This window comes from Hyaena hyaena, unplaced genomic scaffold (assembly GCF_003009895.1).
Source record: "Hyaena hyaena isolate Hyena2069 unplaced genomic scaffold, ASM300989v1 scaffold_2115, whole genome shotgun sequence".
NCBI classification, from domain to species: Eukaryota; Metazoa; Chordata; class Mammalia; order Carnivora; family Hyaenidae; genus Hyaena; species Hyaena hyaena.
Window position 1 is genome coordinate 32,169 of NW_024082742.1, and position 13,636 is coordinate 45,804.

Here is a 13,636-nt window from a genome sequence, read left to right on the forward strand (position 1 = left end):
GCTCAGCCCCAGCTCAGCCCGGCTCAGCCCCAGCTCAGCCCGGCTCAGCCCGGTTCAGCTCAGCTCAGCCCGGCTCAGCCCAGCTCAGCCCAGTTCAGCCCCAGCTCAGCCCAGTTCAGCCCAGCTCAGCCCAGTTCAGCCCCAGCTCAGCCCAGCTCAGCCCCAGCTCAGCCCAGCTCAGCCCAGTTCAGCCCAGCTCAGCCCCAGCTCAGCCCAGCTCAGCCCAGTTCAGCCCCAGCTCAGCCCAGCTCAGCCCAGTTCAGCCCCAGCTCAGCCCAGCTCAGCCCATCTGAGTCTAGTTCAGCTCAGCCTCAGCTCATCTCAGAAAAGCCAGCTCAATCTGGTTTAGTCCAGCTCAGCTGAGGACTGCTTTGGGCAGCCCAGTGTAGTCCTGTACAGTGCAGTCCTGAAAACCCAGTCCTGGGACTGGCCAGAAAATTTCAGGCCACCAGACCCATTTGCCTTGGCCAAAGCCATCTTATCCAGGAATCCATGCAGCTGAGGCTGGCCCAGGGCCAGTGCCTTCTGGTACTCATTCCTACGTCTCCCTCCTTGTGTGTCCTTGGGGGTTTCTCCAGCGGAACCCTCTATTTTCTCTCAGCCTGGTCCCTGTCTTCAGGCAGCTCTTGGCCCTCTAGCATTATCACTTACTACCGCCTCAGTTTCCTGGGGAAAATACTTCCTGGCAAGTTTAAATTCACCAAGATATTTAACCAGGACTGAGGAGCGTTTGCTGTCCTCAGAGTGAAAAGCCCATCTTTGCTTTTAGAGTGGGCAGCGTTCCTTTTGTGCTGAGAAAACAGTGCTGGGGTCCCCCTGCCGGAGCCTTCACCATCCTGGACTCTTCCTGCCTGCTGAGTCTAAAGTGGGCCTCCAACTTTAACTAATCTCCCTCTAAATAAAAATCATCATTAAACATGACCAAAAATGCATCTCCTCTCAATTTGCACATATAATCCTGCTCGTTGTCATGAAGCTCTATACAAGGCGACGGCTACTTTCAAATGCACAGTAATGACCTCAAATCCAAAGCTGCACTTAACGATTCGAAGATGGCCTAAGAGGCTCTTCGTCTATGTTAGACCCTCTGAGCCACAGAACTCATAGTTAAGAAGCCAAGACAATGGTCATGCAAGGATTCATACAAATAAACCTCATTGTTTCACCAAGCAATCTTTAAAGACTGACTCCTCTTCAAGCAGAAAGCAAAACATCAAATAAAGACTTTCTGGAGCAGCAGATTTGGCAGCCGGGGCCGCCTCTCTCTTACCATGTCGGCTCCCTGGTCACCAGAAAGTCCCGTGGTGTCTTTGGTATTGAAGAATTCCTCCAAATCCATTTAAATCAGTTCACTGATGAATAGCCCGTTGGCCTCGTGGCAGAAGCCATGGCGGGCCCGGTTGGGGCAGGGGTCCCAAGGGCCCTGAGCCACGGCAGCCTTGGGGGGCCACATGGACCCTCCACTGGGGCTCCTTCAGCTCAGGATCCAGCAAGAATTCCTTTCTGATTCAAGACCTGACTGTGCTTCCTCTTACTCCAACAACCAACACGCATCACTGAAATCCTTCAGGATGATCAAAACACACTTCACCTAAAACTTGCCCCAACAAGAGTGCTTGAAAAGTGGTCTTGAAAATGCTGACACAAAGGCCACTTTATCAGGATATCTAAACGCTTGTTAATCATAAAGAGAAAATCAACTAACTTAAAATATTGTGAACACAGTAATTGTAAAAACAGTGCTTTGGGACATTAGAAAATGGCTTGAGATTAAGACCATTTGAAAGAATAATTAATTTAAAAAGTTACATGAATGCATTGATAAACTGTCCCCAAGACTGCTTAATTTCTTAAATGTCTTAGTTTCAAAATGAATATAAATGAGATGTTGGCAGCGAAGACTGAAAAATTAAATTCAAATTGTTAAAAAAGGAACTGTCCCAGCTTGTGCCAGCGTCTTGGCCTTATTTTAGAAAATGCAAATTATGCAGGTGTTGTTTTTCAGAACCGCGGAGCTGGTCAAAACCACCCGAAAACCACTTCTTCATAACCATAAACTATAAATTTGCCAACTCTGTTTTCGTATTTCCCAAAATAGACCGTCCCTGTGGTACGCTTCCTGCCACCTGGTGCAGATGGCTGGCCCCACACGCCGCCCCCAGCTAACTCCGAGACACCACTTCCAGAATCACTGAATTAAATAAAAAATAAATTAATTCAGCGCCATGTTACTATTTCCTGTATCTACGCCAGAAAGACATTCATGCTTGTTAGTGGACAGACAGGACTAAAAAGTTTAACATGCTGAAAACGTCTCACATTTTAAAGTCTCAGTTGTCTTAACTATTTTTCTCAGGAGCCACTTCAAACATATCCTGTCCTTTAATGTTTAGCCAGTGCGCCTCTTACAAGGGGCAAACCATCTTCCAGAATCCGACCTCGCAGAGCCGAGCTCGCAGCCCCCTTCCCAGGCACCTAGTCCTTACAGTCGACCAAGAACCGTAAACACAGTCTATACCGAGCACCACTCCTCACCCTGCAGACAGTCTTTCATGGCCCGCTGTATGTGCGGCATTCTTGCGGCTCCAAACATAGCTGCCCACACACTCGTGAGCCAACGCCAGGGTCTCTGCCGCAGCCACACTGTCCTGCAGCCATGGGGGTCCTGGCCACTCACCCTCACGTGGCCTGGCCAGCCTCCAGCCCCTCTTCAGGGGCTCAGTTACTGCACTGGACATGCTGGCCTCGTTCCAGTTTTAGAAAAGCATCAGAAAATCAAGAGGCTCTGAAACCCCTGAGGCACCGGGCTCTCGTCCTCTCCCGGCCAGCCTGCCCCTGGGGAACGTGTCCTGAGGACCAGCCATCGATGCCCAGAAAGCCCCAGAAAACCCCAGACAGGAGCAGAGAATAAAGGAAGGCCCAGCAGGGCCGCTCTTACCTGTCGACACTGTGACAGTGGTTCCGTGGCCCCACACATCCATGCCATAGTAATCACAGCGGTGAAGTCTCCATTTGCACCCCACCAAAACCCTGCGGCCTCAGCCGGCACGGTTCCCGCTGGAGGCCTGCACTCCCAGGCCACACGGAGGCCGATCCTCCAAGTCACTGTTATCTGGAGGGTCCTGGACCCCCTCACTGGCCCTGTCCCCACACACCCCGCTGCCCCTGAGACCCCATGTCCTGGCCTGGCCCCCCAGAGGCCAGACCACTGCCTGCCTGGGCCACCTGACTACAAACCACAGCCCTGAACTGGAACCCAGAAGTCCAATCAGCCCCAAGGGCCACTGCCCCGGATGGCAGGTGTGTCAGGGCCACAGAGCCCGATTATGCCGATTATACCACAGTCACGGGGGCCCCCAAGGAGGCTTCAGTTATGTGGCCAGAGCCACCCAGACCGCCACTGTGGAAAGGCGATCTCCAGCCCCGTGTCTGGGAATCCTGTCTCTGCTTCCATTTCCAAGCTTCCAAGATGCCTTGGCAGCTCTGACTCCGAGCCCCCAAATCTCTGATCTCCCCAAGTGCAGCCAGAGTGGGGGGGGGTGAGGACCCACCTGAGGACACGATGACTGGGGTCCCCGAGCCCCAGTAGTTGAACCAGTTGTCACATTGTGACAATGTCTCTGGAGCCCCAGACAAGAAGAGGGGCCTGACTAAGGCCTCGGACCTCCTCAAATCACAGCTGGTGGGGCTGAGAGGGCCCGGTGGCCCCAGAAGCTGAGGGTGGCTGAGGTCCCTGTAGAACCCGGCCACCGAACCAGTCCTTCTAGACCTGAGACCCTGGCAGCCTCACTTTTCTCCCCAAATGCACCCAAAACCTTCTGACAGAGAGGAGAAGAGGCTGGGAGGACTCACCTGAGGACACTGTGACCATGGTTCCTTGGCCCCAGTATTGAAAATAGTCACTCTGCTATGGGTCCCACTAAGGGGTGTACAAAAACCTCAACCCCTGCCCAATGCCCAGCGTCCTGAATCCTCGGGTATGCGCCCCTCCCCCCAAGCCCCTGGAAGTGGAGCCCCCTCCGCCGGCCTGACTCCCACAGGCAGGAACACCCACTCCCCACAGAAAGGCCGTCAGCAGGGTGGGAACCTCACAGCCTCAGAAGCAGCCCTCTGGGCTCCCCAGATGGCCCCACACAGAGCAAAGAGCCTCTGGATATTTCTTCCCCAGCCCTGGGACAGAGGGGGCAGACAGAAAGCTGTCTTACCTGAGGAGACGATGACCTGGGTTCCCTGGCCCCAGATATCTAACTGATAGTAGCCACACTGGTGTGCCTGCCCAGCCCCAGCACACAGATATCCAGGCCCCGGCCCCGACCCTGCTCTGCCCACAACTTCTGCTTCCAGCCCCTGTCCCCGGGCCTTCCCTCCTCTCTGCTGGCTCTCAGCTTGCTCACCTCCCAGGGGCCCTGCAGGTCTCGGGTCCCAGCCTGTGGAGGAGCTGAGATCGGCCCCAGGGACCCGGCCTCAGGCCCCCAGAGCTGGAGCAAGGGGGACTCACCTGAGGAGACGGTGACCTGGGTTCCCGGGCCCCAGATATCGAAGTAACCATAGGCACAGTGAGCTGTCCCTGTGCTGGGGACCACAGAATCCCCCACAGCCAGGGTCCCCAGGGAACCCCAGGAGCTGGAAAGTCTGTTCTCCACTTGAAGAGACGGCCCACCCCAAGCCCTGGCACGTTCCTTCCTGCCCTCAGTCTCCTGGCTGGGCTTCGGATGCACTTCCTGACATCCGATTCCCTTTGGTCCCAAGGTCACCTTCTCCCTGCTCAACCTTCCAACAGCCCTCACTGCCGGGGGCCCAATGTCGCTCGCCCTTCCTGAACCCCTTACCCAGCTGCCCCCGAGCACCCAGGCCGCTGCATACACCATGACTTCCCCAGAGCCTTGGCGACCCAGTCCGTCTGGGTGAAATGCATCTCTGTGTCATGACCACTTGGGAAGTCCCCTTGCCTTCTGTCACCAGCTTAACACTGCTTCTCCTCCGGCTTCATTGGGCTGCCCAGCGCCTCCCCTCAGCCACCAGTGAGCCCCAGAGGGTGAGCACCCAGCCACCCCGGGGGTGCTCCGGCACTATTTCTGTAGAGCTTCAGTCACGGTGGCCTCAGTACTGTGGTTCCTGGCTTAGCCAGAACCCCAAGGCTGTAAGGCAGGTGAGGGGGACCTGTGTGGAGGGCACAGGGCACATAGGAGACCCGGGCCCCCATCCTCCATCATTACTGAGTCACATGAACACAGTAATCAATATGTTGAAGGCCTCCCCTGCTCATTTTCTTTCTTTTTTTTATTGCCTTTTTAAAAAACAGTTTATTGTCAAGCTGGTTTCCATATAACACCCAGTGCTCATTCCCACAAGTGCCCCCCTCCATGCCCATCACACACCTTCCTCTCTCCCCTCACCCCCATCAGTCCTCAGTTTGTTCTCAATATTCAGGAGTCTCTCCTGGTTTGCCTCCCTCCCTCTCCCCCCCCACTTTCCCCCTTGTTCTCCCCCATGGTCCTCCATTGAGTTCCTCCTAATCCTCCTATACGTGCAAACATATGGTATTTGTCCTTCTCTGCCTGACTTATTTCGCTCAGCATAACACCCTCAAGGTCCATCCATGTTGCTACACAAGCCAGATTTCATTCTCTCTCATTGCCATGTAGTATTCCATGGTATAGATAACCCACATCTTCTTGATCCATTCGTCCACTGATGGACACTTAGGCTCTTTCCATGTTTTAGCTATTGTGGAGAGTGCTGCTATGAACACTGGGGTCCATGTGCCCCTGTGCATCAGCACCCCTGTATCCTTGGGTAAATTCCTAGCAGTGCTATTGCTGGGTCCTAGGGGAGTTCTATTGTTAGTTTCCTGAGGAACCTCCACACTGTTTTCCAGAGGGGCTGTACCAGTTTACATTCCCACCAACAGTGTAGGAGGGTGCCCGTTTCTCCACATCCTCGCCAGCATCTAGAATCCTCCGATTTGCTCATTTTAGCCACACTGACCATCGTGAGGTGGTATCTCAGTGTGGTTCTAATTTGCATTTCCCTGATGAGGAGGAACGGGGACCATCGTTTCATGTGTCTGTTGGCCATCTGGATGTCCTCTTTGGGGAAATGTTTGTTCATGTCTTCTGCCCATTTCTTCACTGGGTTGTTTGTTTTTNAATATAATTTATTGTCGAATTGGCTAACATACAGTGTGTACAGTGTGCTCTTGGTTTTTGGAGTAGATTCCCATAGTTCACCGCTTACATAGAGCACCCAGTGCTCATCCCAACAAGTGCCCTCCTCAATACCCATCACCCATTTTCCCTTCTCCCCCACTCCCTCCATCCACCCTCAGTTTGTTCTCTGTATTTAAGAGTCTCTTATGGTTTGCCTCCCTCCCTCTCTGTTTGTAACAATTTTGTTCCCCTTCCCTTCCCCCATGGTCCTCTGTTAAGTTTCTCAAGATCCACATATGAGTGAAAACATATGTTATCTATCCTTCTCTAACTGACTTATTTCACTCACATAATACCTTCTAGTTCCATCCACATTGGTGCAAATGGCATGATTTCATTCTTTCTCATTGCCAAGTAGTATTCCATTGTATAGATAAACCACATCTTTTTGATTCATTCGTCCGTTGATGGACACTTAGGCTCTTTCCATGTCTTGGCTATTGTTGAGAGTGCTGCTATGAACATTGGGGTCCATGTGCCCCTATGCATCAGCACCCCTGTATCCCTTGGGTAAATTCCTAGCAGTGTTACTGCTGGATCCTAGGGGAGTTCTACTGTTAATTTTTTGAGGAACCTCCACACTGTATTCCAGAGGGGCTGCACCAGTTTACATTCCCACCAACAGTGAAGGAGGGTGCCCGTTTCTCCACATCCTTGCCATAATCTAGAGTTCTCTGATTGGCTCATTTTAGCCACTCTGACTGGCGTGAGGTGGTATCTCAGTGTGGTTTTGATTTGTATTTCCCTGATGAGAAGGGATGCTGAGCATCGTTTCATGTGTCTGTTGGCCATCTGGATGTCCTCTTTGTTGAAGTGTCTGTTCATATCTTCTGCCCATTTCTTCACTGGGTTGTTTGTTTTTTGGGTGTGGAGTTTGGTGAGTTCCTTATAGATTTTGGATATTAACCCTTTATCTAATATGTAATTTGCAAGTATCTTTCCCCATTCCGTCGGTTACTTATTAGTTTTATGGATTGTTTCCTTTGCCGTCCAGAAGCTTTTAATCTTGATGAGGTCCCAATAGTTCATTTGTGCTCTTGATTTCCTTGCTTTTGGGGATGTGTGAAGGAAGAAATTGCTGTGGTGGAGGTCAAGGAGGTTATTTCCTGCTTTCTCCTCTAGGGTCTTGATGGTTTCCTGTCTCACGTTCAGGTACTTTATCCATTTGAGTTCATTTTTGAGTATGGTGTGAGAAAACGATCTAGTTTCATTCTTCTGCATGTTACTGTCCAGTTCTCCCAGCACCATCTGTTAAAGAGGCTGTCTTTTTTCCATTGGATACTCTTTCCTGCTTTGTCAAAGATTAGTTGGCTGTACACTTTTGGGTCCACTTCTGAGTTCTCAATTCTATTCCATTGGTCTATGTGTCTGTTCTTGTGCCAACACCATACTGTTTTGATGATGACAGCTTTGTAGTAGAGGCTCAAGTCTGGGATGGTGATACCTCCCGTTTTGGTTTTCTTCTTCAGTATTACTTTAGCTATTTGGGGATTTTGTGGTTCCATACAAATTTTCGGATAGTTTGTTCTAGTTTTGAGAAGCATGCTGGTGCAGTTTTGATTGAGATTTCATTGAATATGTAGACTGCTTTGGGTAGTAATGACATTTTAACTATATTTATTCCAATCCATGAGTATGGAATGTTTTTCCATTTCTTTGTGCCTTCTTCAATTTCCTTCGTAAGTTTTTTATAGTTTTCATCATATAGATCTCTTATATCCTTGGTTTGGTTTATTCCTAGGTATTTTATGGTTTTTTGTGCAATTGTGAATGGGATAAGTTCCTTGATTTCTCTTTCTGTTGTTTCATTGTTGGTGTATAAAAATGCAGCCGATTTCTGTACGTTGATTTTGTACCCCGCAACTTGGCTGAATTCTTGGATCAGTTCTAGTAGGCTTCTGGTGGAGTCTGTCGGGTTTTCTATGTAGAGTATCATGTTGTATGCAAAAAGTGAAAGTTTGACTTCTTCTTTGCCCATTGAGATGCCTTTTATTTACTTTTGTTGTCTGATGGCTGATGCTAGGACTTCCAGCACTATGTTAAACAACAGTGGTGAGAGTGGACATCCCTGTCGTGTTCCTGATCTCAGGGGAAAAGCTCTCAGTTTTTCCCCGTTAAGGAAGATGTTACCTGAAGGCTTCTCATAGATGGCTTTTATGATGTTTAAGTAAGTTCTTTCTATCCCGACTTTCTCCAGGGTGTTTATTAAGAAGAGATGCTGTATTTTGTCAAATGCTTTTTCTGTATCTATTGACAGGATCATATGATTTTTATCTTTTCTTTTGTTGATGTGATGTATCACATTGATTGATTTCCAAAAATTGAACCAGCCCTGTAACCCAGGAATGAATCCCACTTGATCTTGGTGATTAATTCCTTTTATGTGCTGTTGAATTCGATTTTCAAGTATCTTGTTGAGGATTTTTTTTGCATCTGTATTCATCAGGGATGTTGGCCTGTAGTTCTCCTTTTTTGCTGGGTCTCTGTCTGGCTTGGGAATCAAAGTGATGCTGCCTTCATAAAATGAGTCCTGAAGTTTTCCTTCGATTTCTATTTTTTTGGAATAGTTTGAGAAGAATGGGTATTAATGCTGTTTTAAATGTCTGTTAGAATTCCCCAGGGAAGCCATCTGGTCCAGGGCTCTTATTTGTTGGGAGATTTTTGATAACTGATTCGATTTCTTCACTAGTTATGGGTCTGTTCAGGTTTTCTATCTCTTCCCGTGTGAATTTTGGTAGTGAGTGTATGTTTAGGAATTTGTCCATTTCTTCTAAGTTGTCCAGTTTATTGGTATATAATTTTTCATAGTATTCCCTGATAATTGCTTGTATTTCTTTTTTTTAATGTTTTTTTTTTTTATTTATTTCTAGGAGAGAGAGAGAGACAGCGTGAGCAGGGGAGGGTCAGAGAGAGAGGGATTCACAGACTGAAACAGGCTCCAGGCTCTGAGCTGGCAGTCAGCACAGAGCCCGACGCGGGGCTCGAACCCACGAACCGCGAGATCATGACCTAAGCGAAAGTCGGACGCTTAACCGACTAAGCCACCCAGGCGCCCCAAATGGCCATTTTTTAATATAATCATCATAATTCTCTCCTTGTTGTGCAAGCTTCTCATAATTTCTAATTCATAGCTTTATTGGATAATTTTCATTTGAATGTTGTTAACAAAACAAAGCATATTGCATTTCTTCACTTACTGTTTCATTTAACTGCNTGGTTTCTATATTGTTTATTTCAGCCCTGGTTTTTATTATTTCTCTTCTTCTACCTGGTTTGGGGTGCTCTTGTTGCTCTTCCTCTAGTTGCTTAGGTGCACTGTTAGATTTTGCACTTGCGCTTTTTCTAATTTCTTGAAATAGGCCTGGACTGCAATTTACTTTCCTCATAGGACTGTTTTCGCTGCATCCCATAGAGTTTGGATTGTTGTATTCTCATTTTCATTTGTTTCCATATGTTTTTTTTCTTTCTTCTCTAATTGCCTGATTGGCCCATTCTTTTTTTAGTAGGGTGTTCTTTAACCTCCATGTTTTTGGAGGTTTTCTAGACTTCTTGCTGTGATTGATTTCGAATTTCATAACATTGTGGTCTGAAAATGTGCATGGTATGATCTCAATTCTTTTATATTTCTTGAGGGCTGCTTTATGTCCCATTATGTGATCTATCTTGGAGAACGTGCCATGCACACTTGAGAAGAAAGTGAATTCAATAGCCACAGGATGTAGAGTTCTAAATATATCTGCCAAATCCATCTGATCCAATGTGTCATTTAAGACCATTGTGTCTTTATTGATTTTCTGTCTAGTTGATTGCTGTAAGTGGAGTAATAAAGTCCCTTGCTATTAGCACGTTCTTATCCATAAGAGTGTTTCTGTTTGTGATTTTTTTAATGTATTTAGGTGCTCCCATATTTGGCGCATAGACATTTATAATTGTTAACTCTTCCTGATGGATAGACCCTTTATTCATTATATAATGCCCTTCTTCATCTCTTGTTACTGTCTTTACTTTAAAGTCCAGTTTGTCTGATATAAGTATAGCTCCTCCAGCTTTTTTTTTTTTTTTACTTCCAGTAGCATGATAGATATTTCTCCTTTCCCTTACTTTCAATCTGAAGGTGTCCTCCAGTCTAAAATGAGTTTCTTGTAGACAGCAAATTGATGGATTTTGGTTTTTTATCCATTCTGCTACCCTATGTCTTTTGAATGGGGCATTTAGTCCATTTACATTCAGTGTTATTATTGAAATATATGGGTTAGAGTCAACGTGTCGTTTGTGGGGTTCATGTTTGTGGTGGTGTCTCTAGCATCTTGCGTTCCTTGCAACATTTCCTTCAGAGAGTCCCCCTCTGGATTTCTTGTAGGGCTGGCTTAGTGGTGACAAATTCTTTCAATTTTTGTTTATTTGGAGGAACTTTTATCTCTCCTTCTATCCTGAATGACAGGCTTGCTGTGTAGAGAATTCATGGCTGCATATTTTTGCTGTTCATCATGTTGAAGATCTCCTGCCATTCCTTTCTGGCCTGCCAAGTTTTAGTAGATAGGTCTGTCACCACTCTGATAGGTTTCCCTTTGTATGTTAGGGCGCTTTTCTCCCTAGCTGCTTTCAAAATTCTCTCTTTGTCCTTATATTTCAGTTTCAGTATGGTATGTCATGCAGAAGATCGATTCAAGTTACATCTGAGGGGAGTTCTCTATGCCTCTTGAATTTCAACATCTACTTCCCTCTCCTGGTTGGGGAAGTTCTCTGCTGTAATTTGTTCCCATTTTCCAAATAAGAGCAGATCCAAGGCTGTGTCCATGGGCCAACTGCTTTCGAGTTGTATTGTCTGAGAAGACCACCAGTTGCAGCCCATGGACCCCACTCAGGCTCATGACAGACCCGAGAGGTGGGCCGCATGAGTCCAGAGTCTCATCCTGTGTGGCTGTTTCTCCTCGGCTCGCAGAGATGGAGGCAGCAGCATCTACCATATTAACTCTGCCCACTCGCTTCCTCTGTGGACCAGGGCTCCTGGAGGTCCAGGCTGCGCCACGCTCTCCATGCCCTCGAGGGACACGTCTGTGTTTCCACCCATCAGGCCTGGGGTTGAGTGCCACAACCCACAGGCTCACACAGGCCAGGTGTGAGTGTGGCAGGCATGATAGGAGGCAGGGAGACAGAGAGGAGACAGCCAAGGACTGGGAGGGACGATGAGACCCCAAGGTTTGTGCCAAGCAGGTGAGAGAAGGGCATGCTAGAAGCGCCTGTGTATGTGCGTGTGTGGGTTTGCGTGCATAACTCCAGGCACAGAGGCAGCCAGAGCCCTGATCCTTGCTGGGCTGGGGGCCTGGAGAAGAGTGGCAGGTGGCTTCGTGTAGATGGACTCAAGATGGCCTATGTGCCCCTTGAAGAGGCTGAGGTTCTTTCTCTGGAAAGTTCTGGGATGTGAGCTGGGTTGGGGGCACCAGGAGTGGGAAGGCTGGGTGTTGACAGAGGGTTAGGGAGCCCATGGGGTGGTCAGTAGGCCACTGGGGCGCCTGTGGGAGGTGGCGGGCTGGGTGTGGGGCTGTGGGAGGCAGAGGGCAGAGACGGGCAGGGCACATCTGAGGTGGGGCTCCCAGGATGCAGGACCGAGGCTGGGGCTCCAGGTTCCTGGCCAGGTCTTGAGGAAATGGGGGGCTATTGGGGGATGTAGGCACAGTGATGGTGCGGGTGGTGATGTCAGTCTCAGGTTGGAGGTGCTGAGGAGACCCCACTGTGATGCCAGGGTCAGGGCCTCTCCAGAAATGGCTTAACAGCAGCACATGGATGGTGTCCAGGTCTGGGGCAGTGAGGGTGAGCCTGGGGAGTGCTGTGGGGATGCCCTGTGTGAAGGCAGATGAGCTCCATGGCCCGGAGGTGTCTGTGGAGGAAGTAGGTGGGGGAGGTGAAGCAGAGAGAGTGGAGAAGGAGCAGTGACTCTGTAGCCTGAGTGAGAATTGGCCGGCCCTGGGGACCTGGGGGCAGAGCAGAATGAGTAGTGGGGCATGGCCTGGGCTTTCTCCCCACCCCCATGCCTGGTCTCCAGTGCCTGCCCTCCATGGCCCACGGGGGTGGCTCCTGGCTTGCAGACCGGGCTTCCTGCAGCCCCAGCCCCTTTCTGGAGGCTCTTTGTGCTGCAGTCTCAGCTGTGGGGCCTCCTGTCTCCTTTTAAGGGCCAAAGGGCAGGGTCTGCTTCCAGCCCTTGAGGAAACACCTGCTCAGGCTTTCTAGGGCCAGTTCCCAGCTGGGGCAGGGAAGGTGCCCTCCATGCCCTGCTGGCCCCTCCCCCACAGTAAAGAACCAGCCATGCCAGACATCGTCTGGCTTGCAGAGGACATGATTCAGCTCTTGCAGACCAGTGTATCCTATGAGGCCTGTGGGCCAAGTAGGAGCTGACCTTGGCAGAGCTCTTTGAGCCTTCTATAAAGACCTCTGAACTGCCATCCCTGGTTTTTCCTGGCAATGCTGTGTGGAGTTTGGGTCGGGGCAGGTGTGGTGGGTCCTGAGCCTACAAACCATGCAGCTGGCTGTGCCCATGCCCAGGCTGGTTCCTTCTGCAGCATCCCGCAGCCCAGTTCTGGGCTTCCCCTGCCCCTGTCTCCACCACAAGCACCTGTCAGGGGAAGGACATGGGTGTTACAGGTGGGTGCCCCAGTGAGTGCCAGGCATGGTTTCTGGATCGATGTAATGGCGTGTCCATAACTGGGCCAACTGCTCAGTCTTCCAGCCTCTGCCCACAGCTGCAGCCTCCTAGGGCCCTATCCCTTTCATAATGGAGACTGAGAAGGTGTCTCCTGGCTCAGCTGCCAGGAGCTAAACTCTAGTAGAGCTGAAGGCTGAAACCCTGGGCCGGGGGCGGCGGGGGGCACCCTGTCACTCAGCTCCCCTGTTCGTCCTGGCATGTCCATGCAAGTGCTTCTGAAACAGCCGGTGAGCTAGCAGTGGCTAGCATGAGGCCTTGATGTCCCTCCAAGCCTCGACGGGCTAATCACACTCTAGGGTCGCATTCCCCCAGAATCGGGTACTGTGGTAGACCAGATGGCCAGAACGCAGGTGCAAGTACTGAAAAAATTCCTAATGTTCACATGGAGAGGCTTTATGTCTGAAATTTGACTTCTGATAGCCTCTGCCATCAGGGAGCTGATTTCCTGAGTACTTTCCTCCAGAAGGAAAGTCCGTATGCATAGAAAACACGACAGGAAAGAGTCTTCTTGCTTCACTTCCCAGGCCAGAAGCAATACAAGAGCAAATGGCTGCTGTCACTGATAAACTAACAGTTGTGAGAAATCACCAAAGGGAATAGAAAGGAATTAGAAACAGAATTTCCCTCCTCTAATACTCTATGATATAAACAAAAAAAGTAAAAACCAGAAAAAAGGCAAGAGCTTACAAACAAATTTAAAAAATGGGTGGGAACACCAACTCATGCC

The 13,636-nt window shown here is 49.4% G+C and overlaps 1 gene segment (V, D, J or C); it reads right to left on the minus strand.

Moving 5' to 3' along the window:
* The window catches only part of LOC120227233, a 10,300-nt gene extending 8,636 nt beyond the window's left edge, over nucleotides 1–1,664 (minus strand). The window contains exon 1 of the C gene segment in view: nucleotides 1,271–1,664.
* Nucleotides 1,665–13,636: the final 11,972 nt, after the last annotated feature.